The 22,922-nt window shown below is 41.2% G+C and overlaps 1 protein-coding gene across 7 annotated transcripts in view; it reads left to right on the top strand.

Moving 5' to 3' along the window:
- Positions 1-686: 686 nt before the first annotated feature.
- The window catches only part of BMAL1 (basic helix-loop-helix ARNT like 1), a 46,188-nt gene continuing 23,952 nt past the window's right edge, over positions 687-22,922 (top strand). For 4 of the 7 annotated variants that reach the window (XM_080619896.1, XM_080619895.1, XM_080619894.1 and 1 more), the window contains exon 1: positions 746-867. The gene's annotated coding sequence lies outside the window, so the exon portion shown is untranslated. Of the gene's footprint in view, positions 709-745; positions 868-902; positions 976-21,293; positions 21,346-22,922 lie in introns of those variants that run through there. The other 3 variants (XM_080619893.1, XM_080619898.1, XM_080619899.1) reach the window with 3 other exon arrangements.

The following is a 22,922-nucleotide window of genomic DNA, read 5'->3' as shown; positions in this document are numbered from 1 at the left end:
CCCGTGCCTGCGGATGCAGCTGAGGCAGCGGTGGGCTAGAAGACATGCACCGCCATCACAAAGCGATGGTGACTTCGCAGCGGGGCAAAGCGAGAACGGAGAGCCCATGCCAACACAGGAATACCAGCCGACAGGTCCTCCCGTCCGGCGTGAAGCAGCCCCAGCGCTCCCTGACGTGACCAGGGAAGCTCAGCGGGCTGCAGCCCCGTTTCTGCCACTGAGGGCTGAAGCGAGGTCCGGGCACATGCAGCCAATTACGGCCTACACGGCTGCTGTGCTGACCTGAACACCTCACACGGTGACGCCACGGTCCAAGCCGGTGTCACACGCCTGAAGCGGAGGCATGGAGGCAGGGACGGGAGCCGCAGAGCGCAGCCGATAACGCTCCGCCCGCCAAAGGACGCCACGGCCAAAACACCGCCACATCCGGGTCCCTTCCTACGACTAATGGCCGCCCCCCCCTACCCGCGCAAGCGCCCCGCCCTCCAACCAATCAGCTCCTCTCTCGGCCGGGAGGCGGGATCAACACTCCCCAGCAGCCTTTCTGATTAGCTCTGGCTCTAAGGGTGCCCGGGGATTAGCAGGAGGGCGGGCGTTGCCCGCTTGCCGGTCGGCTATTGGCCAAGGCCGCCGGGGAGCCGCTCGCCGGTTGGCGGCCGGGCGCGTCCGGTGTGGGTCCGGAGGAGGGTGCCATTGGCTGGAAAGTAGGTTAGTGGTGCGCCGCTGGGTGGCAAGCCAGGCGGAAAGTAGGTCAGGGACGGGGGCTGCCTGCGCCGGGCGCCGCTCCGCGCGTGCCGCGCGCTGCCCAGGCACCGCGACCCCCGGCAGCCGCGGCGCGGCGCGGAAAGGGGACGTGCGAAGCTCACGGTGAGCCCAGAGCGGGCGGGAGGCGAACGGGGAGGGGGGCGTGGGGGCTGAGGGCCGACCACGACGGCGGCTGAGGAGACCGCGGCCCCCCGGAGCGGAGGGAGGCAGGTGAGTGGCCGCCGCCTTCCGGCAGGCCGCGGGGAGCTGCCTACCCCGGGAGGGGCTGGGGGCTCCGGCTGCCCCGGCGGGCTGTCTCGGCGGTGTGACAGGACCCGGAGGTGACGGGGCGGACGCGAGTAGCGGCCGTTCGCACCCGGCCCTGGGCCCGCTGCCGACACGGCGGCTTCGTCGGACCCCCAGGGCAATGCTGGGGCTGGGGGCGCTGCCGTCGATGCGTCCTCGGCTCGGTGGGGTGGGGGCACGGCGACGAACCCGGGTGTCTGGAGGTCGGTGCCAGGCTTGTTCCTCCTGCCGGGTTTGTGGAGGCTGGGGTAAGTCACCGAGCATAGGTGATGGTGCCCCTTCCCCTGCACCAGGAGTGGGTCCCTTGGACCTGTCTCGTAGCTGATACCGTGGATCTGTCAGTATATCCCGTCCGCTCTACGTGAGGCCCGAGGAGAGTGTGTGTTAAACCCCTCAATGATGGTAGCACTAGGAGATTGCTGTGGGTTTTGAGACTGTTGCCCGGTGGCCTGTCTAGCTGTAGTAGCTGGAGTGAACTCGCCAGTCCCGCAGCTGTGGGTTCTTCGCAGCCTGACAGCGCAGCTCAGTTGTCTCCTGAAGGCTTTGTGGTGCAGCCGGAGGTCCTGAGGCAACCCTCCGTGGTGCCGCTCCTTCGCGGGCTGTCTCTGACAGCTGCGTGTGCATCTCTGCTGCTGTCAAAAGGAGGATAAACGGCTCTCCTCAACAGCGACTGTACCGCAGGGAACGGTAAGGTGGCTTCCCAAGATCAGCATTTTGCGCCTGGGGAGGCAGGGGAATCGGTTTGCATCTTTAATTGCTGAGGTTTCTGTTACTCCAGTGCCTCAATTATAACAGCGTTAGAAAGATTTTAGTACTTGAAAATAACGGTGAGGAAACAAGTGGGCGTGTTTTCTTGCTTCTGAAGCAAATATGCTTGCAGCAGTCTTTAAGTATTTTCCTAGTTTCTGAGCTAAAAAGGGTCAACTGCAGAAAGTGATCATCTTTCTAAACAATTTTGAACGTAATCTCTTTACAAAATTAATTCAGTCTTCATGTAGATTATTTTGGGTTTTTTTTTTTCCAAAACGCTGGTCCTCGGACATTCAAAATGAAACTACATTTTCATTTTTCTTAATACGTTAGTATTAAAGTACCTGTCTTGCCTGTTTACTGTATCTTTTATCAAAAATGTTTTTTAAATGGGACCAACCAATAATAAATACACAAGCTGCTGCTAAGTTTGTAGGGGTAAATTGAAAGTCTGGTTGTTTTAATTAACTATTAATACTGGCCAACAGTCTCTGTACATGATCTTGTGGAAGGCCGAGGTTAAACTCCGCCCTCAAAACAATGTATGTTTTGTATGCTGTAGGAACATGCAAATGCAAATAGCTATTTGTAGAGTCAGAAGCTATAGACCCCTCATCTGAATATTCTAAAGCAGTTGCCTGCTAAGGAGAAAGTCTTTACTACTGGGTTTTGTGGTGGTATACTTCTCATGACCATTTATGGAGGTTTTATGCCTACTTGTAGAAATGGAGTGTGTAAAATAACTCAATAAAATACAGTGGTTACAGATTAATATGCTGGTTTTATCGCATATTATCTCCCACACTGCTTGTTTACATTGTCCATCTGCACAACAGCTGTGGTGTATGATGCCATGTAGACTCCAGACCTGTAAAAGTAGTGTGTTGGGAAACTGCCTAGAGCAGAAAGAAATACCACAGAGATCTTACGGATAGCTACTTGGTTTTGTTATTTCCTGCAAGGCCCTTTTAGGGGGACACAGGTGTGTCAGTAAACTAACTTAGCTGTAGTTGGGATTCTACAAAACCAGAGCTGAAGTCAGGGGCCATTGCTAAGGATGTATTAGGAAGGTGATGGTTGTATTGGGGAGTTTATTAGAGAGTTGTTTTTTCCTTCAGATACCTGCTCTTGATGATTCTTTTGGGAAACCAGTAGTAGGAAGAAGTGAACATTCATTGGATTTATTTGGCAGAGCTTAAAGTTGCAAACAGTTCCTTAACAGTATGCAAGACTATGATGGTAAAGCTGAGACCTTATGTGATAGCTGCAGCCTGAGTGCTCCATATGAATAAGACCCTTTTTCAAAATGACTTCATAACAAGGGGTCTGGAAACACCAAGAAACATGTAGGTCAGTTAGCTTAGATGAGTACGGAAGTGCTGTTTTTATGCTCAAATTCAATATTTAAAGCTATTTTCAGCACAGAGCCAGTTGTCTGTGTGGTTGCACTTTGACAGGAGGTACAAGGAAACCTGAGGAAATACATTGTTGTTGAGAAAAACAGAGGGATTTTGGTGCATCCCTTTGTGACTTTCTTTTTTTAACCTTTGTCTTCAGTTTTCTCCATAGTTCTGATCTTGAAAGAGGGCAGAAAAGTACTAAAAAGCAGCTACCTATATCCCCAATTAATAGACAGTTCTCTGAAGTTAGCTGTCTTCAGTAAAGGATGTCTAAAGGCATATAATATGCAAATGACTGCAAAGAAAAGCCCAAAATAAATATTTCTAAGCTTGCGTAGCTTCCTTGTTCTCAGTAAGTTTACAGAACTCAAAGAATATTAAAAGTTTCACTGTTTCCTTTAATACATTAAATATGGTTTGAAACTTTAATTTTTGGGTGGCGGTGTACTTGGAAGACTTCAGACTAAAACAATTGGTTTTGATAAATGTAGCTGCTGAGTTGATACTGACTGGAGCGCAGCATTAACTTTTACACTCAGTAAGGTTGGTGAAGGCTCTGCTTGATCAGCCTGGAGAAATTAGTGTCTATGTTTTGGAGGTGTTTGAAGATGCAAATAAGGCATTCTATGGCATTTTCAAAAGCAGTGCAAGAGCTTTCAATCTGGGATTTTTGGTTTTGTTAAGTTGCTATAAATAGATTTTAGATAATGGGCTGTTGATGGGCTAAAGTAAAGCAGAGGTATACTCTGCCTGCGGTATGTGCTTGTGTGTATATAAATATATACACGTGTATATATATGTTTGTGTGGTAGTCTTGCATTGCAGTAGTAAATGTGTTCCAAGCTTATTTAGATCAAATACAGACTGGCAATTTTTGCATACTCCTGTGGTGTTATGTAGGGGACGGTCAAGACACTTGAAACAGAACAGAAAATGATGCACTTACAGGATGAGAGTGTTTTTAAGAGTTAGTGTATTGAGATATTGATAAAGCACATGTAAGTTTTGCTTGCAATATTTATTTATTTTTTATTGTAATAGGAGGAGATCCCAGTTGTAATTATCAAATTATTTTTATCTGGTTTTAGTAACTTTGAATATTGTCAGATGACCTGTGGTGTGTATCTAATTGACCTTTACATTCAGTGAGGTGGACATCGAGGTGAATAGCTCACTGGCATGAACAGCATATTGCACCTGCCTTGTTTTACCTCAATTTGTTGGAATAATGCAGAAAGGCTACTTATCCAAGGCCCAGACTTCATCTCCTTGGAAACATGATCTTTCACCAGATGTTGAGAAATGTAATTTCTTCTTTAATCCATTCAGCAGAAGAACACTGATCAAAACAGCATCTTCAGGCTTTGTTAGTCTGGAATATTCATTAACTAAAAAAAAAAAAATAGTCTGACATTTCAGTCTTTGTTCCAGAGAAGATCGAATTGATAGTTTCTCTTGCATTTGATATTATTTCAAGTTTGTTTTATCTGTTCCTAAAATTCCTGTAATAGTTGTATAATTTAATTCAAGAACTGGCTGATAATGTCATCATCATGTGTATAGTGCAGGATTGTTTGTGTTCCCTGCCCTTTGCTTGTCTGCAAGAGTTCATCCCTCTTCTCTATGTTCAGATAATGTTTTCTCCTTTGCAGCTGCAAAAAGCTATTTCTTAGCCAGTGCTCACAGGATTTGTAACCTTTTCAGTCTCTTGCCATTTGAGCAGCTGTTATTCAATGTCTCTGATGTCAGACATGCTTCTAGGTCAGCTGCTGGTGTCAGAACAACTTGTGACCCTGAGCTGAAGCCATGCTGTAGTTTAGTAGGTTGGTCTTCTGTGGGAATGGTGCCAGTAGGCTACTTATAGAGCAAGAAATATTGTTGGCAGGATTTTAGAATGGTGCAATAACAAGCCGTATTTCTTGTGGTCTAAGATGTTGATGTTCTCTACTGACTTTAAAGAAACCCATTCATGTGAAAGTACGCAGTCAGGAAGAGGGTTATAGTTTTCCTGTTTATTTTGGCAGTATTTTTCTTGCAAATGTTAGTAGGCTCTTTTTTACGCAGGTACAAGGCAATTTAGAGGCACCTTGTGCAGAATTTGGTAAAAATTGCTAAATAATGCTGTACTGCAGAACAGTAATGGAGTGAAGTGAGAAAGGAAAGTTACTTCCTAGGGAAAAAAAAAAAAAAAGAGAGAGAAAATAAAACTAATAGACTTTTTGTCTTTTGGGGCTTTTGTTTGTTTCTTTGTTTTGGATTTTTTTGGGGTTTTTTTGTTTTGAGTTATGAATGGATTTTTCATTGTTGTCTATGGATTTTTCTTGGAACCTTATGAAATTTAGGACTTCTGTTCCAATTTGAAAAGTAATGAAACTTTTATCCTTCATGTTTCATGTGTTCATTTATAGTTGGGACAGCAAGAGGAAAGGAGCCGTGGCAGAGTATTTTTGGATTAAGCTGTGTTTGGTCATTTCGTTCATAAATCTACATAAGAATTTGATTAAAAATCTGGTTTTGATGCTGATATCCAGAAGTCAGAAAAAAAAGCAACTTTTTACTTTCTTCTCTAGAACTGTACTGGAGCTTTTCTAGTACAGTTCTAGCTTCTTTTGAACTGTGTAACTGTACTAGAGCTTTTAACTATTTTTTGTGCCACTAAAAAAGAGGAAAAAAAAAATCTTTTTGATAACAAGAAAGAATAACTCAGCTGCATCTCTGACTCTGTTCCCTTTCTCCTTACTGGTCCATGTGTTTCTGGGTTTCCAGCTGAACAAATATAGAAGTGTTTCAGATATGCAGATCTCTCAGGAGCTCATTTACCACCATCACCTGACTGTACCGGAGCTAGACACTTACACGTCCAAGATGTTGTCAAACTGATAATTTACTGAAAAATTGCAGAGACCCAGCAATGTCTCCAGTTTGGCTTGCCAGGAAATCTGGAAGAAGTCGAGTATAGGAAGGAGACTGGAAGGAAGAGCTTCTTTTCCACCAAGACAATACACCCTTTGGACCTGAGTCCACCAATTTTCCCCTTTGGGGAAGTAAAGCTGTCTGTTCACAAAAAAGAAAAAAATATATATATACTTATATTTTTTTTTATATATATATAATCTTGAATTACTGTCTAAGAATGATTTCCTGACTTGCATAGATCTCATCTTGCTGTCAGTTTGTCTGCATGTTCTGTTTTCTGGAAGCAGAACTCCCTAAAACCTACTTGGGCTTCCCTTTAGAGAAATATTGGCACCTTAGTTTGTTCTTGGTATTCTTATCTAAGAGCCATAGGAGAACTGTTCTTGTGTTCTGTGACATGAAAATCTGTTTTCTGTATGATAGTAATGTGGGCCTTTTTTAAAAAATAAGAAAAGGTTTAGTAAAACTCTTGATCTTAATTTGGAGTATAAATGGAAAGCAGGAAAAGGTTTAAGTTAGCAGATAAGAGGAGAATTTGTACCTTCTGCTTAAAATGGATTACTGACTTCTTCTTTCCCTAGAGCAGATGAACACTAGTCAGGGCCAATTAGTTGCACATCTCAGAAAGAAGCAGGATGAAAAAAAAATCCTCCCTGTAATAAAAAAATCCAGGAAAAAGTGCCTACTGATACCTCATTAGAGACCTTGATAGTGTTGTAGCATAACGACAGCCTTTTGTCTCTAGGTGAACTGGCCATTCAACCTTACAAGACTTTTGAAGTACCTTTAAATACATAGATAAGTCTAAGGGAGTTCTGGGTGCTTTTTAGAGAAAATTAATATGCCTTTTATAACAGGATTTGCTCAGGCAAGTAGGTAAGCCTCCATGGATTCATTCATGATGTGCTGTAAAACTTGTGTAATCTACTTCCTTTGGTATGGCTTTCAGATGCATACTTCTTATTTTTAAAAACAAATATTTTGTCAATCAACAAATTTGGCTTGCAGTTTTAGGGTATTTCTGTGGCTTGTAGTTCCCGGTAACCCTAAACATATGGGAATGATGGTGTTCCTTGACAAACCTGCAAAAGTACTGGTTTCTGGGTTTTGTCGATGAAGCCTTTTTTTTCTTTTTTTTTCTGCTGATTTTTTTTTTATTTATTTTTATTTTTGGTGATAAGAAAACCTGGTCTCTTAACTGGTCTTTGACTTTACTTACACAACTTGAAGTTGCTTGTGTGTGGCTTTCTGTTATCCTTTTGTCTCAGTTCTGTGAATGCTTTGTTTGCTTTTAGTGTGTGTGCTTTTAGTGTGTGTGGCAGTGGCGATGTTTTGGAATGATGCTGTGTTGGCAACCAGGTCAGAGGATGCGATTGGTGCAAGTTCTTAGGTTTGTCTGTAGGAGTGGCTGCTGAGTGGATTTCGGAGACTTTTGGGAAGCAGAAAAAGGAACTTCCTGGCCTTCCTGCAGGAATCTTGGTCGACTAGCAGGTTTCTACTTAAAGAAAAAACATTAGGAATAAATACAGTTAACTTTAATTGCTCCTTCTAGCAAAACTAATTGCATGTTGTGGTGAAGTGCCATAATTTTCCACGTTCAAATACAACACTGCATATCCCCTTTAACTCCTCCCTGTGATGTAATTTGGCTGAGTCTTTGTTTGGCAACAGTACCTAAGTTTCTCTTCAGCCATTCTTTATGGTGTAGTTCTGTATTTTCCATGCATCCTTCCAAAAGTGTACTCATCAGAATCATTTCCACATGTCAGCTAATCATTGTCTTCCACTCTTAAAAGGGGCAGTCAGTTCCTGCTGGCTTCCTGTACTGTGTTATGCTTATCTTCCTAGTTTTCACATTCCTACTTTTCAGTCTGTAAACATCAGTCATTTATGTGCCATTCTAATACAGAACAATGTTGTCTTAAACTTGGCTTACCTGGATGTTGAATAGCTTTCATACAAGTTCTGTCTTGACTATGCTCCTGTGTATTGGAGATTGATTTAACTCAGGTCTTGATAAAAAAAGCCTTTTATGAAAGGAGTAAATTTATTCAAAGCAGCAGCTCACAACATAAATACCACTTGACAGACAGTTTCTTGAATACGTCTGTTACACTGGAGGCTTTGTAGGCTTATTCTTGCTGTAGTAACCCTGTAGAAGTTAACCTGTGTGTTCTCATGTTCAGGTGTGTGTTTGCTTAGGCAAGTTACATATACAGTCACTGTTGAGCTCATCATCTCTCCCCCCGTGTACAATGCTGGTACTTGTTTAACTCCCTGAATCACCTTGCTGTCATTTACACAGATTTGTAGCTTTTTTTAAAAAAAAAATATTTTCTTGGTAGGATTAGTTTTAATCTGTTTTGAATCTCTGAACAGTTCACTGTGGGGTTAGGTGAGTGCTAGCGTTGTATGGGAGTGCACAGCTGAAAGGTGAAGCTAGGAGGTTAACAACTCCTGCAGTAATTCTTCAGTTATAAAGGGTTAATGTTTAGATTTACAACTTCTCATCTTAAAAAAAAGGAGAATTGTGTCACCCGACTCTCCCAATGAGAGGTCTGTGCTGCAGTGTAAAAATCCACGTAGCCCCATATTAGATAAACTAGCTAACTGATTCATACAGTTACTGTTTGTGATCTAGGATTAGTCAGTAGTGTTGTTTCTGGCAATTTCTACTTGGCATTGTCCCTGCTGTTACATGAGTGAGGATCTGTACCTGTTACATGGTGACAGAGGAGACTCTTGGCGGGTGAGAGAGCCAAGTGGTGCAGGTTGGTCTGTTACCACTCCAACAGTCTATGTGGCTTGCTAACAGCTTGCTTAAGAAATGTATGTACCACTTCCAAGTAGTTGCCAAACAGTTGTTTGTCTCTGTATCACACAAGATGAAGGTTTGAAGTGTCTGAGGGTGGGAGGACTTTATTGACTGGCAGTTCCCAGTGCAGTGTTACAGAGATGTGGATAAATGAACGTTTGGTTTGGGAAACAAGGACATCAAGCTGGATTCAAAGGTAATTTGATCCATGTGTTAATTATGTCACAACTTTAATACTTTCCCAGACTTCATAAAGTGTTGGTAGAAAACTGAAAAGAGTTTAAGGAATGAACTGTGTTTTGCAAACATAACCTTACAGGGTGAGATCCGAGAAACATAACTGAACTTAAAGGAAGAGAAAGCAATTCACTGGATTCATCTTTCAGTTAATGACCTGATAAGGTTACCTGGTAGGAGAAAATGAAATGAGATTTAGGAGCTGATAGGTAGCCAACTCAAATTCAGACTAGAAAAGTTGAAAGTTTTGAACAAGAGGAACTAAGCTCTGGAACAGAAAAGAGAAGGCGAGTAAATTCTTGTAACAGATCAGTTCATCCAGGATATCTTTCTAAAATAAACTTTGGCCTGAATTACAGCATATCAGTTTGTTGCATAGAATAGTAGATGAGGTTGCCTTCCATTGCAGAAGAGATACAAATACAGGATTATATGAGGGAACAAATCTGAATGATTCTGGTATCCATATTAAGATAAAACTTACGTACTTATCTCTATGCTACTATGTGCTTAAGCAGAAGGAAGCTGAAGGACGTACAGCTTTAACCAGTCTGTGAAGGAGAGGCAGGGCCAGAGGGACTTGTAGCAGAGAGAGGGCACAGATCTAGAAAAACTCTTGCAACCTTTCTTCAAAACAATTTAAAAGGTTAAAAATACTATTGGGGATTCTCATATTGTTATTCTGTAAGGCATAGATAAAATGCAATACCTAAGAGATTTGCACAGCAGTACTAAAAAGCAAAACAAACCTCGCTTTTGGTCTGTAATCTTTGTAATTAGAAGGAATAAAAGGCAACATTTATGTATTTTTGAAATAAGAGTATTGGGTTGTTCAAGAGCAGAAGTTCAAGCACTGGTACTTGATGGAGGCAGAGGCGGGGAGAAACTTGAGGAGCTATATCCCTATTCAGGAAAACAAAGATGTAGTGATTTAACAGGAAGGTCATGGACAAGATCTGAAAGGTCATCATGTCTAACCTTTACCCTAGGACTGCCAAGTCCACCACTAAACCATGTCACTAAGAGCCTCATCTACATGGTTTTTGAACGCTTCCAAGGATGGTGAGGGATGGAGGCAAAAACTTATACAGAAAGGATATGTATTTCTCTATTAGTCAGAGCAAAATAGTGCGTGAGACTCTAGACCATGATCTGAAGTGAACGTTGGGGAAAAAAAAGAGGAAAAATGCCAGAAATGTTTGTACCTGGCATATGATCCCCTGAAATATGTGATGCTTTCTTTTCTGTTCTAGTCTAAGCATGTTTGTCTGGTTGGGATTTTCCCCATGTGTTATCAGTAACAGTTTCCCTACTTTGCTGGCTCCTTTGGCCTCTTTAAAAGGGAATTGTGAGCTCTACTTGTTGATTTGAAATTTAATTTCATACTATAGGCAAGACTTCAAGTGAGTGGAGAATTGAAGTGCTTAGCAAGGTGAAGCATGGAACTGCCATTCTGAGTGTTTGGTTCAGGTGGTTTGTGCCTGCCAACTTTTACATGGTTCCCTGCTCAGTGCTATTGTTTCTGAGCACTGCATAGAAATCTAGTTAAAATGAGTCTGAAATTCCACTTACGAAAGCAGATACCGAGCATGTAAATCTTGTTTCCTATATTAGAGGATTTTTTCTGATAAGCTAAGGTTTTACATTTGCCTTGCTAAATTAATGCAATGTGTACTGATTGAATTTGAATCTTTCACCTGGTGTTATGTTCAGTGATGTTATGGTGATAACTGCAGATTCGTTGACTTAAACCAGAGGTAACCCACAGGGGTCTTTTGAGGATGTTGTACACTGTCACTGTGGGTATTTCATGTATGTCATACTTGGAAGTTGAAGTTTTCTCTGGATACTAAGAGATAATGTTGTTTTGCTAGTACTTAAAGAAGGCAAGAGTGACTGTTGCATGCCATAATGAAGGCCTGGTTCTTGTAGAGTCTCGTCTGGAGCAGTGGCTGAGTGGCTGCCTAGTGAAGAGGAAGATTAGGACAACCATGTGTCCTCTGATACTGGCCTGCAGCTATTTTCAGCTCGGGGACTTCACAAGCCAGATGTGGTTGCTAACCCTCGAGGCCAATTAATGTAATTCCTTTCCATTAACTGGTCCTACCTCTCTTTGGAAACCACATGAACCTCTAGCCTTCCCAATATTTGGCAGAAAGTTGCCACAGCCTGCCACCTCATGTGTGAAGAGGTGTGTTGTTTTCAACCTTTCAGCCAAGCTTTGTTTGATGTCCCTGTGACATTTGATGATTTTCTAAACCTTGGTCTCCTCAATTTTGTAAGCTGAAGAGTACTAGCTAATTTCATTATTCCTTATGCAGAACTCATTGGCTGTCTTGTTCCACCGAGTAAAACTAGAAAGTTTTCCGTTTTCTAATAAATCTTATTGCTGTGGATGTGTTGGATGATATCCAGATTGTCCTCTGTACTGTTCAGGAGCTGTAAATAATTATGAGGGTTTGTAAGTGGTAACTAAGGGACTGCATTGTTATTATTTGGCACAAGTCTGGTACTTGCGGAAATAAGATCATTGAAACCTACTTAAACTTTTCTGTGGAGGAATGTGAACTGTCTAATGATCCTTCCTAGGTCCTTTGGGATCAGACTGCGTAGGTCGTGGAATGTTCTCTTTTGGAATAAAACAATGAGTTGGAAGAACTTCTGCTTGCAACTGTTAGTCAGATGTCCCCGTGCTCTGTGCTGTGTCTACTTTCCATTTGGATGGGGAGGGGGTTGCTGCATGGGTGGATCTGTGATCCAAGCAAAAGCAATAATTAAAAAAATACAGCCTCCAGTTTTACCAATAGCCCTTTTGTGGTGTGTGTGGCTGTGTTTTATTGTGTGGTTTGAGGTTTTGTGTTTCTGAACAAGTTTTCCTTTTTGCCCATGTTTGGTCTTGGCAGGATTTTTAATCTGTGTGTTTTGGGGTTTTTTTGATATGTGAGGATGACGCTGTTCTTCCCCACTAGTTGTATTTCCTTTTTGTAACAGTCAAGATGCCTGCGTAGTATAGAATTGCTGGTGTTTCCTGAATCATTTCTCTGCCTTTATTAAGGGCTGTCATGATTTGGTAATGTGCGCCTTTGTTCTAAATGCAACAGCAATTTTAAAACACTTCTTCAGTTTCAGTTGTAATGTAAGAGCATTCAAACTTGACTGTTGATTTAAATTAGAAATCATAGGTTTAAAAGCCTGTCTGGAAAAATACAAGTCTGAGGCTTGCATCCAAATGTACCTCTGGCAGCTGAATGTCACAGGTTTGGAAATTTGGTGATTCTCAACATCAGCATTAATGTATAGACAAAAATAAAATTAATATATTTTATCAGCCATTTCTGGAAAGGGGCTTTCCTACTGCTGTAGGCCTTCTCAAGAAAATAAGGCATATATTCCCCCTGAAGCAATGAATAGAGAGTGGATAGGAATACTCCTCTACTGTGCCTGTATATTCATAACTTGTCATTCACAAAATGACAGCCTGATGAATTTGACACACTGTACAGACAGGAGTGTGTAAAGTGTGCTGGAGTACTGAAAGTGAAATCTGGGGGAAGAGTGACAAGGAAGAGAAGAAAAAAGGGTGTGAAGCTACCTCTTTGATGGCAGTAAGGTATTTTATCAGCTGTTCTGTGGAACTTTGCTGTGAGATTTTCAACAACCTCTCATGCTTACCCTGAGCTGGACAAATACAACTTTTCCAACCCATAAAGCTGTTAGTGAGGTACTTACCACTCTGGCCATGAATGTGAAAGACAGGAAATATCCTGCATGGTTTCTCCCTAAATTATCACTTGGATTTGCTCCACAAATTGTGTCTTTGAATGCTGTGATTTATAAAGCCTCAGAAGCAAAAATTTCTTAGATGTTGGCTTTAGTGAAGTGCACGTTGTAGGATATTTGGGACTCACCTTGGAGATGTGTCACATTGCACAGAAATTCCACTTTATCCAAGTAAGACAGAAGGGAGCATAAAAAGTAGCTAGTGCTATGGCAGAAGCAGCCAAGAGGATATCACTTACACATTCAGGGTATGCTATGATGACACATCTAACTTTACTTCTAATGTCCTGTTAAAAGATGACTTTTAGTCATGCTCTTGGTTGAGTGCTGAATGGGTAGTCTTCAGCTGTGGCATTCTGCTCAAAAAGCACATTATGAGTATTAGTGCTGGCCATAGCGGGGTGTTGGGAACTTGCCCTACTTCTCAATGTTTGCTGTTGCTGCGGTTCCTAACTACTTCATGTGAATCTGTCTGAGGAGCAGAGCATCAGATAATGCCACAGTATGAGCTGTCAGAACTCTGAAATGTTGCGTTCTCAGTGTTAGCAGCAGATCGCTCATTTAAAAACCCTAGGATTTCAGGAATGGGGGAGGTTATTACATCTGAACCATTGAACAAGACTGAAAATGTCATGTCTGTCTTTTTTTGATGTTTGTGTCTCTGCATGTTTTACAGAAAACATGCAGGAGCTGAATTGTTGCAGTGTATCAGTTTTCACTAAGTTTGATTTGGATTTAACTGGCAAATAATGTGTGACTTCAGGAAATCAAACTGCTGAGCTTATTTATGTTAGTGTTTCTTGTTGCTCCACGTATACCAAAAGGATTCTGGGTGCAGAGACAGGTAGCTGAGGCTATATGAATGAGTGTGTGTGGGGAGGGATTATTTTCTTAAACCAGGACATTTGTAAATAATTCTAAGTTTCTCAATTCGCACACATAAACTTTGCTAACTTAACACATAGAGTAGCTATGCCATCATTGTATGCTGTTCTGCAGCCTTTTTTTTGGCAGACTACCTACTCATACGCTTAACAAAATGCTGTGATGCCTTCCTATCCGAAGAACTGTGATGTAGTGGGAGAACGGAACTTAAGTAGAACCTCTGATACAGTACTGAAATATTCTGAAGAAAGAATTATTAATATTCATGTGGGTGTCATGCATATGCATTTGGCATCTAATTTTGTGTAAAGTTAAGTCCAAAAAAGCTTTTAAGAAACCAGTGGGGAAAAATGAACCTGTCAGGGATACGTGTGCTGGAGGAAACAGTAGAGAGGCAGCTGAGTGGGGAATACCCCAGCTTGGTTCCAGACAGGCTGAGAATATGTTCCTTTTCCTAAGGCTTATTTTAGGATCGAAGTGAAACTGACAGCCTGTTGACTTTTCTTTGTCATGCTGGCAGAGTGGTGAGAGCAGGGACGGCTTCTTCTAGCCAGAGATGGAATTTAACAGGACCAGAGGGAGTGTGCAAAAACTGGAAATCGAAGTATAAGGTATAAACAGAACCACCTGCGTCTACACTTCTTTTTGTGATATTTTGCCCTTTTGTTTCTATGCTTTTGTTCCCCGAAGATACAAAGTCTTTAGTTGTAGTTTGCTTGGCAGTCAATCTCCAAATGGAAGGCTTCACAAATGCCAAATGTGTTTGGGTTTGTTGTAGTGATAATGTGACTGGAAAACAGAATCAACTGTAGTCTACAACCACAAAATCAGAATCAACTAGATATGTCACCTTAATAAATGCACTTAAGAGACTAAAAGTGAGTTGTGGTTCAAACTATTAAGCTGAAAAAGTGGCTAACACCCCTAATCGGGTAAACTTTAAAAGTCAACTGAGGAAATATTACTTGGGTAGTATTAGTCATGCCAGAGCCTGAATGTATTGTCTAGTTTTGATGCCTACAAGGCTCCAGTATGAGGAGGGGAGACAAAAACGAAAACTTGACAAAAGCACAGAAGGATCTGGTGACTGGGAGGTGAAATAAGTAGTGGAGTTCTAAAATAGTGCTTTACCAGTGGGAAGAGTGGCTTCAGTTAAAGCTTCTCTTGATTTGAAGATTTCAAGTAAGAACATCCTATTGCAAGTTATATTAAAGCACAAGCTGAAGTTAAAAGCTTGAAGAAGAAATCCTAGAATGAGTTGCTTGGTGTGCCAAATGACCGCTTGGACTGGTTAAGTATTAGTGTAGGATATAGCATACAGAGGAATTCTTTTGCTAGACTGGTATTTCAGATGGATACCTTCTAGAAAATGTGCTCCTTAGAACTGCTTGTGAGACGATTTTGCCTTCCTGCCTTTGAAAGGCAGCTTTGGAGTTTTAGGACTACAGGAAGAATCTCTGCCGAATTGTGAGGATACAGGAGCTTCGCTGAGCTGCAGTAAGGAAATTAAACTTGCCCAGAGCATATTACAGTGATAATAATACTTACAATGAACTATTGGACTTCAGTTTGTGAGCTCTAAATTAGAAGATGTATATTTGACTGCATAAAACTTAGCTTGTTCAGTTTGAGTAATTGAGTAAGATATCCTTAAAACTTGTACCTAAAGCATCTGTCTGCTACAAACTAGTGTTCATATTTAGGAGTCAGATGAAATCTTGAAACAGAAAGCTGTTATCTTTTGGACTGCAAGTGCAAGAAATAGGCATTCCCAGCTAAGAGTTAAAAATGTGCTGATTTGTAAATTCCCACTGTCTGTATAAGCATGAGGAGTGAATTAAGTAGCTTGCCTACTTCTTACCTTGTATGTTTCTCCTGCTCTGGAAATGTCAGTCCAGGTTGTGTACAGTCCTCTTAAGGAGAAATTCCTAATTTTCAAAAAATTTTTGCTTTGAAGTTGACTGTACAGTGCACCACATAAGACATCTTAGTTTGCTGGCAGATCAGAAGCAATGTGTACAGCTTGGGGGACTTCACAAAGCCACTACCTCAATTGAGAGAGTTTTTGTGGTTTTGTGGTTTAGGGTTTTTTTGGTAGGTTTGGGGTTTTGTCATTGGATAGGGTTTTTGTGTGTGTGTAGTTTGTTGGTTGGTTTGGGTTTTTTAAGGTTTCTGATCAAAGCATGCTGGAAGTACATAGCTACTAAAGTCAGCATTAACTTTGATTATGTTTTTATTTAAGCATATTAATGCTGGGTAATTGATTTACTCACGTGGTAGGATGGATTTCCCTCTGTCTTTCACTCACCCCCTTCATCTCCCATTTCCCCCTCCAAATCCTGTGGATAGCTTAGGGCTGATGAGCCAAGATTGCGTTTGGTGGTTGTAAAACAGTGCGTCCCTCACACATTGGAAGCTGGACCTGGCTTGGAAACTCAGTTTAAGAACTTCAGCTAAGTTTATATTTCAGTAGTTGAGAGAGTAGATTGTTGTTTACTTTAACTGTGAATGAGTCTGTCATTACTAAAAGAATAGATGATTTTGATGTTAAATTAGTAGAAGTAGATATCTGGCCCAAAGGACTTAGTCTTTGTTGTCTATTAATTTTAAGACTTCCCACCCTCCCCAATACTGAAAATATAATACTTTGTTCCTTCCCACACATGCACAGTCTTCTGAAGGACTGGAATAAATGAATATTAAGTACCATGGTTTAACATAGATTTGTGAACTTTACCAGCATTTAACATCGGTGGACCCTTTTTTAAAACGTAAATGATAATTATTTTGTTCTGTAACTTATTCCACAGAAACGCCTGTGCAATTGTCTTACAGTAAGTTTGTTGATTTGTTTGGGTTGGTTTTTAATCATTAAACCACTTATGATATTGCGTTTAGTCCTTTTCCTACAAGCAGCTGTTCTCAGAGTAACTGATTTTTATTCCATTTTGGTTGTATCCATTTCCAGTGAAAGCAAACTGTATGTTTTTGATCAGCAGGACCTGTTGTCATAAGGTATCCAAAGTCATGAAGGAGTGTGCTAACTGAGAGTGGATCTTGTGTTGATAGTTATATCTGGGTGTAATTTTTAGTGTAATTTTTTCTTCCTCTGTATAGGAGATTGGCTTTTATCTTGTATATTTTGTATGAGCACTATACGTTTGGTTTTTTCTTTTTTTTTTTTGCAAAAGTCTCCTTGAAATATCCATCTTCTTGACATTCAAGATGAGATCTGAAAATACAATTTATATACCTGTTGGGGGTATTGGTGTGTCTGTAAAATGTCATAAGGCACCCAGTAAAATGTTTGCACAGCTCTGGACAGAATTCACTAGTTCCTGCTCTGAGTAGAGACATCTGAACTGGTCAATCTCATTCTGGCCACTGTGTCTGAGCTTAGGAATGACTTTAGTACCGGTATTTCTGCTCAGTATCTAATGATATGAAGATCAATACTTGTTGGTTCCAGAAGGCTGTGGAGAGGATACAGTTTGCTTCATGTGCAGGTAATAGCCGTATTTGGTAGGTGTGCTGCAGAAGTCCCTCGAAACCTGGTCATCCAGGAAAGGCGTGTCCATTTTGTTTTCCCTGCAGAAGTGGTTTCTGGAAACCTAAGATGTATGTGTACTAAAGGATTTATTATTGTAACAGCAGCATGTTAGTACTGATTTTCAAGAGTGTGCATCATCACCTTTTAACAAGGGCTTGATTAGTTCCTTTGTTTGCTTTTGGTGGCTGCCCAAAATGAAACATCCAGAAAAGCTTACCTCAAAGAGTAAGAGCTCAAAGAGTCTAATCTTGGCGGACAAGAAGCTTCTACTAGATCAAGCTTTGTATAATGATCTCAAACTAACAAGCTTTGTTGAAACACTGTCTTAGCTGAGTTTCACTGAATAGGTAGAGAGGCAAATGGTCTTAAGACGTAAGAGGAAATGAAATTTACTGTGTCTGAGAGTCAGCTGGTTACTCAGGATGCTCTTCTGGTGATGGTACTGTCTCCAGACCCAGTGGCTATTCTGTAGAGTTGTATATTAGACTTTTAGTTCTGTCGCTAGAGGTACGTACCAGTCCTCTACTAGACAGGGGAATAACTTCATCCATAGCATAGACAGATCCCTTTCAGCCTGAACAGATTTGATTCCTGGAAGTGGCACAGGTTGGTTTTGGTTTTATTCCAGTTTTTGTTGTCCATGTCTCCATCCGTAAGGCCTTCTCATGGGACAGCACCAGCCTTGAAGCGAAAATTTATCTGCTTCACTGAGAGAAGAACATGAGCTAGGATTTTGAGGCTTGTTACATCTGTTTGGTTCTCTTTTAAGATCCAGCCTTTTTCCTGTCTTTCCATGCTGTTTGAAGCTTCATACTTTAGAGATGCAGACAATACAAAACAGGAAGGAATGACTGATATGTTGCATAGGTGTGCTACCAATCAGAGGGATCTCCACGGACCAGTAAAAAGGGTTGACAAGAACCTTGTCAAATACCTTTTGAAGTTCAGTGAAGAGGAATGTCAAGTCCTGCATGTGGAGAGGAAAAACCCCATGCCCCAGTACAGACAAGGGGCTGACCAGCTGGATAAGAGCTTGGCTGAGGGTCTGTGAGCCAGCAATGGTGCCCTTGCAGCAGAGGCCAGCAGCTTCCTGGATTGTGCTAGGAGTAGTGTTGCCAGCAGGCTGAGGGAAGTGATCCTTCATGTTTACTGAGCACTGGTGAGAAACTTCTGTGTTCTTGGATCTAGTTCTAAGCCCTTCCATGCAAGAGAAAGTGATTTTACTTACCACTTATTCCAGGGTTTGGAGCAACAGAGAAGTCCTTTGTTAAAATAGCTGGAAGTTAAAGTTTTAAGTACTTCCCCTTTTAAGCAAGAAGAGATGGGATCTGAGGCCTCCCTTGAACTAAAAGTCTAAGTGTTCTGTGAACAAAGTAGAATTCAGAATATTGTCCTGTGTCTCCATTGCCACTCGGACAGTCTGGAAAACTCCTGGGGTGTCATGCCACGAGATGGCTCGTTCTATCTTTCCTCAGAGATGCTAGTGATGAACAGACTTATTTGGCAAGGGAATGCATGTGAACAGTATATTGATCTGTTGAGAAACTGCCTTTATGTTAACTTCCTAGAGCTGAAAGACGTTCTTTGTGCAAGTGTTTTTCTTCTGTTTATTGGAGACACCTGTATGTCAAATGATTCATCTTGTAGCTTTGTGACTGGTTTAGATTCATGGCTGCTTCCCTTCAGCTACTTTTTGCTTTGGAAAGATGGGGAGCATCTATGAAACAGTAAGTCTCTTGAGCAGTTCAAGTGCCTCTGCATTCAGCAGAGCAAGGGATACTTGTGCCCTGTTGTGAGGGGCTGGGTAGCAGCAACTGCTAACCCAAGAGGTGCAGGAGGATTGCTGTTGCTGCGTGTGTGTGTGTGGTTAAGGATTGGGTCGAAACATGAGCTACTGGTGTCATTAAGAGCTTGGGTCGGGAAGAGTTCCAAAGCTCAGATGTGGATTGTAGGCTGTCACGAGTTGGCGAACATGCTGATGAATGAGGGGTACAAGATGACCTCAACAAGCAAACAGGGCAAAATCTCTTCTTTGCTCCAGAGGGTGTGGTGAGATGCACCTGGATGTGAGAGGAAGCCACAGGGCTTTTTACGGTCTGGGAGTACAGAGTGTTCTTGCGGGTAATATTAGGGGGTTCAAGGAGCACAAATGTGCCATTGGAACGAAACACCACCAATGTATTAGGCAAATACGAAGTATTCTGACAGCTGCTCCTTAAGTATTGAAAGAAAAGGAAAATACCACTGCTTTATTTTAAAGATCTTCCTTCAATTCCTGCAGAGTATTTCACGATAAAGACTCTGATGTATGAACTGCTTGTTACTTGCTGCAGCCATATCCAAGTGTGCCAGCATGTGTATTGAAATCATCATGGGGATACTTGCAGTCCTTTGCTGAGCAGAAATCTCCCACCGTTACTGAGTGCATGCACATCTGGAGTATACATACACCTCTTGAGGAAATACATAGTGAAGATAAATAATCCTATTCTATTTCTTACTAGTTTGTACTGTGACAGTTTAACTTTGAAGGTGGTATATTGCTGTGAAGGGAAGCAGATGATTTCCTTTTTGTAGCTGTTTTTGGTTCAGTTGTTACGCACAGTGACAATGAATATCTTTTCAATTACTTCTTAAGGAAACCACAGCACAGTTTTCCTCTGTCATTGCAAAATAGTGCTTTTAAGATATGAGGCACTTCTGATTCATAAAGCTATAAACTGCATTTCTTCTAGAATAAGTATATGTGTGTGTTGGAGATAGTTGACTCCTGCCTAAGGGTAACTGGAACTGGTGGTGCTTCTGTAAAGAGGTCTTGACTCCTGTATGGGTGCTTGGCAGACATAGTTGACCTACTTTAGCTCTGACCTTGATTTGCTCAGAGGTGTTTATGTACTCGTGATCAGCTTTGCTGCATGATTAAGCCAGTCACGTGGTTTCCAACTTTTTTTTTTTATTATTTTTTTTTTAATTTTTTATTTTTTTTTTAAGGGATGAGCAGTGAGATTTGTTTTTACTCTCTCATTGGCCTTGTTAGAGGGGCCTGGAGAAAGACTGAATGCAAGGGAGGAGAATCCTGAAGGAAGTAGTCCCAAACAGGCTGTGGAGACACACTGTCATGCAATACAATGACAAGATATCATTCAGTTCTTATGTACAGGAGAACTTAATCAGAGAGGAGACTACATGGCATTTTTTCAAGTAGGTCCTTGGAGTACTTTAGCAACAGGCTGGGTATTCATAAAGGGAAGATTTGAACTTTGCTGATATATGTGGGTAACTTTTGTGTTCCTTCTCAATGAGGAGTTTTTTGAGTCATTGAACAACTAGCAGCTGGAGGCTGAAAAGGTAGCAAAGTACTCAGTTTTTCAGAACTGTAGGAGTCTTGCAACAAAACACTGAGCTGTTCACTGTTTATTATAGTGGGGCATGCTGATATTTGCTCTCATCACTGCTTTGACATTTTCTTAACTTTAAACCTCATTTCAAGAGACATGCTAAAATGGAGGGCTGTGGTTGTTAGAACTGAGATGAGCATCTGGGACACGGTGGAGAAAGAAAAGAAATTGAGAATTCCATATTCTGCTTAAATGGTCAAAATACTTAAAAGAGTGCTTTGTAGCTATCAAATATAGATACTTGGTTATAATTTAAAACAGCAGCGCAGTTGAATGGGTACTTGATTTCAAGATTTTTTTTCTATAAAACAGCTTTGAAGTTTTTGTTTTGAGATGAACAACAAAGCAGTTTTTATTTTCCCATCAAAGTAAACCAGTGACTTGTGCAGTGTTCGGATTATTAAGCTAAGATGCTGACTGTTGCAGGTATTCTTAAAGGGAAAGGACTGTGTTAAACTTACAAACCCTTTTTTTCTCCGTTTTTTTATTTTAATTCCAGCTCATCACAGTCTTCTATCTGAGGTCATCATAAGTGGTCCATGAAATTATACTAAGCATTAAAATGTGAGTTCAACAAGTATGCTTACATGTAGAGATGTTCAGGAACGTTTGAAAGTTAATTGTGGGTGTCTAGGACAGAAATTTTAGAAACATACTTGTTTCTGGTGTGTGCATTATGGAGTGCTTGGGTTCCAAGGCTGAGTCACAGATGCACAGTAACTGGCATTAGAAAAAGAGGTATTGTAGGTAGTTTGATGCAACAGACTTATCACTGGATTCATAGGCCTTAGCCACAGGCCACACTAAATTTAGCTTTAACTGACTTCTGCATATCAGATGAGGTTGAAGATAATGGTTTTGTGTTTGTATCAATCAAAGAGAAATGGTTCGGAACTGTGGTTTAACTGGTGGCTTATAAATTAAGCTGCAGTAATCTCATAAACCACAGTAACATAATCGCGTTTATTGTTGTTGGACTACTTTGAGTGAGAGAGACAAAGGAAGCAACTAGGAAAAGGCTGATATAGGAAGAAAGTAAGGCCTGATCTACAAGTAACTGTATTTGTGTGAATTAAAGCCTTGTAAAATAATCTGTGGTTATAGATTCAATTTATAATTTAACTTAAATTTGTAATGATTTAGCTTTTGTCAGTGACTGTTTGGTGTGAGGTGGCCTCTTCACTCGCCCTTATCAGTATTTCCATACATTTGCAAATAGCCTGATGGCTCTTCCATTTTTGGGAAAGGATCACAGGGAAGGTGTCGGGTGAGATGGACAGTGGGCTGTCAGTAGCAGTTTGGAAGCTCTGCTTCTAGAACAGTGGTGATCCTCTGTTGAAAAGTTGGTGGTGTTAAGGCAGTGACTTGCCTTGACCTTAGATTTAAGAGCTGTGATCCTGACTGTTATTACTGTAACAGTCTAAACAAACTAAACAACTAAAATGATTTAGGTAATTTAAAATTCTGAAATAAATTATGAACTTGCTATTTTTGCAGAACTGAAGAAAATTGTACCACTGACTTTGGATTTTATGAGGTTTCTGTTGGCTTATAACTTTTGATGTGTCGATACATGTGATTCAGTGGAATTGGTTGTAATGTCATGTTGACAGAATATGGGTTGTTTGCCTTGTAAACTTCTGAGGGTGTCATGGGAACTTGCTGATCTGTGTACTTGGGAAATGCTGCTGTCATCACAGGTTGGAAAGACAGTCACGATGTTCACAGATGCTTTAACCAGAAAACAGTGTATCCCAAAGACTTTCAAAGCTTTTTGCAGGAGGCGGATTAAGAACAGGTTTTTAAGTCTTGCATAGTAAGTTTTGCTGGAAAACTTGTTTTGTGATGGTAGTCTGGAAAAGGACATCCATATGCAGACCTGCCACTAAGTTTACAGTGTAGTTGGGAGACACAGTTGAGGACTTGAGTTATGGTACAGGGTGTGAATTTTATTTAAAACTTGAAGCCTGCAGAATAGAAGAGTGTTTAACCCCGTTTCCTTTGAAAATGCCAACTGTGCTTTCAAGGGAAAATAAAATAGTAAGCCAAGCCCAAGCTGTCTTACAGCTATGTCCACCTTAAAAGTGAGGCAGCCAGGAGTGAAGGGTAAGTCTGTCTTTCACACTGTAACAGCAGTTTGA

This window comes from Psittacula echo, assembly GCF_963264785.1.
Source record: "Psittacula echo genome assembly, chromosome: 5".
Lineage (NCBI taxonomy): Eukaryota > Metazoa > Chordata > Aves > Psittaciformes > Psittacidae > Psittacula > Psittacula echo.
This window is presented reverse-complemented; position numbering and strand designations above follow the sequence as displayed.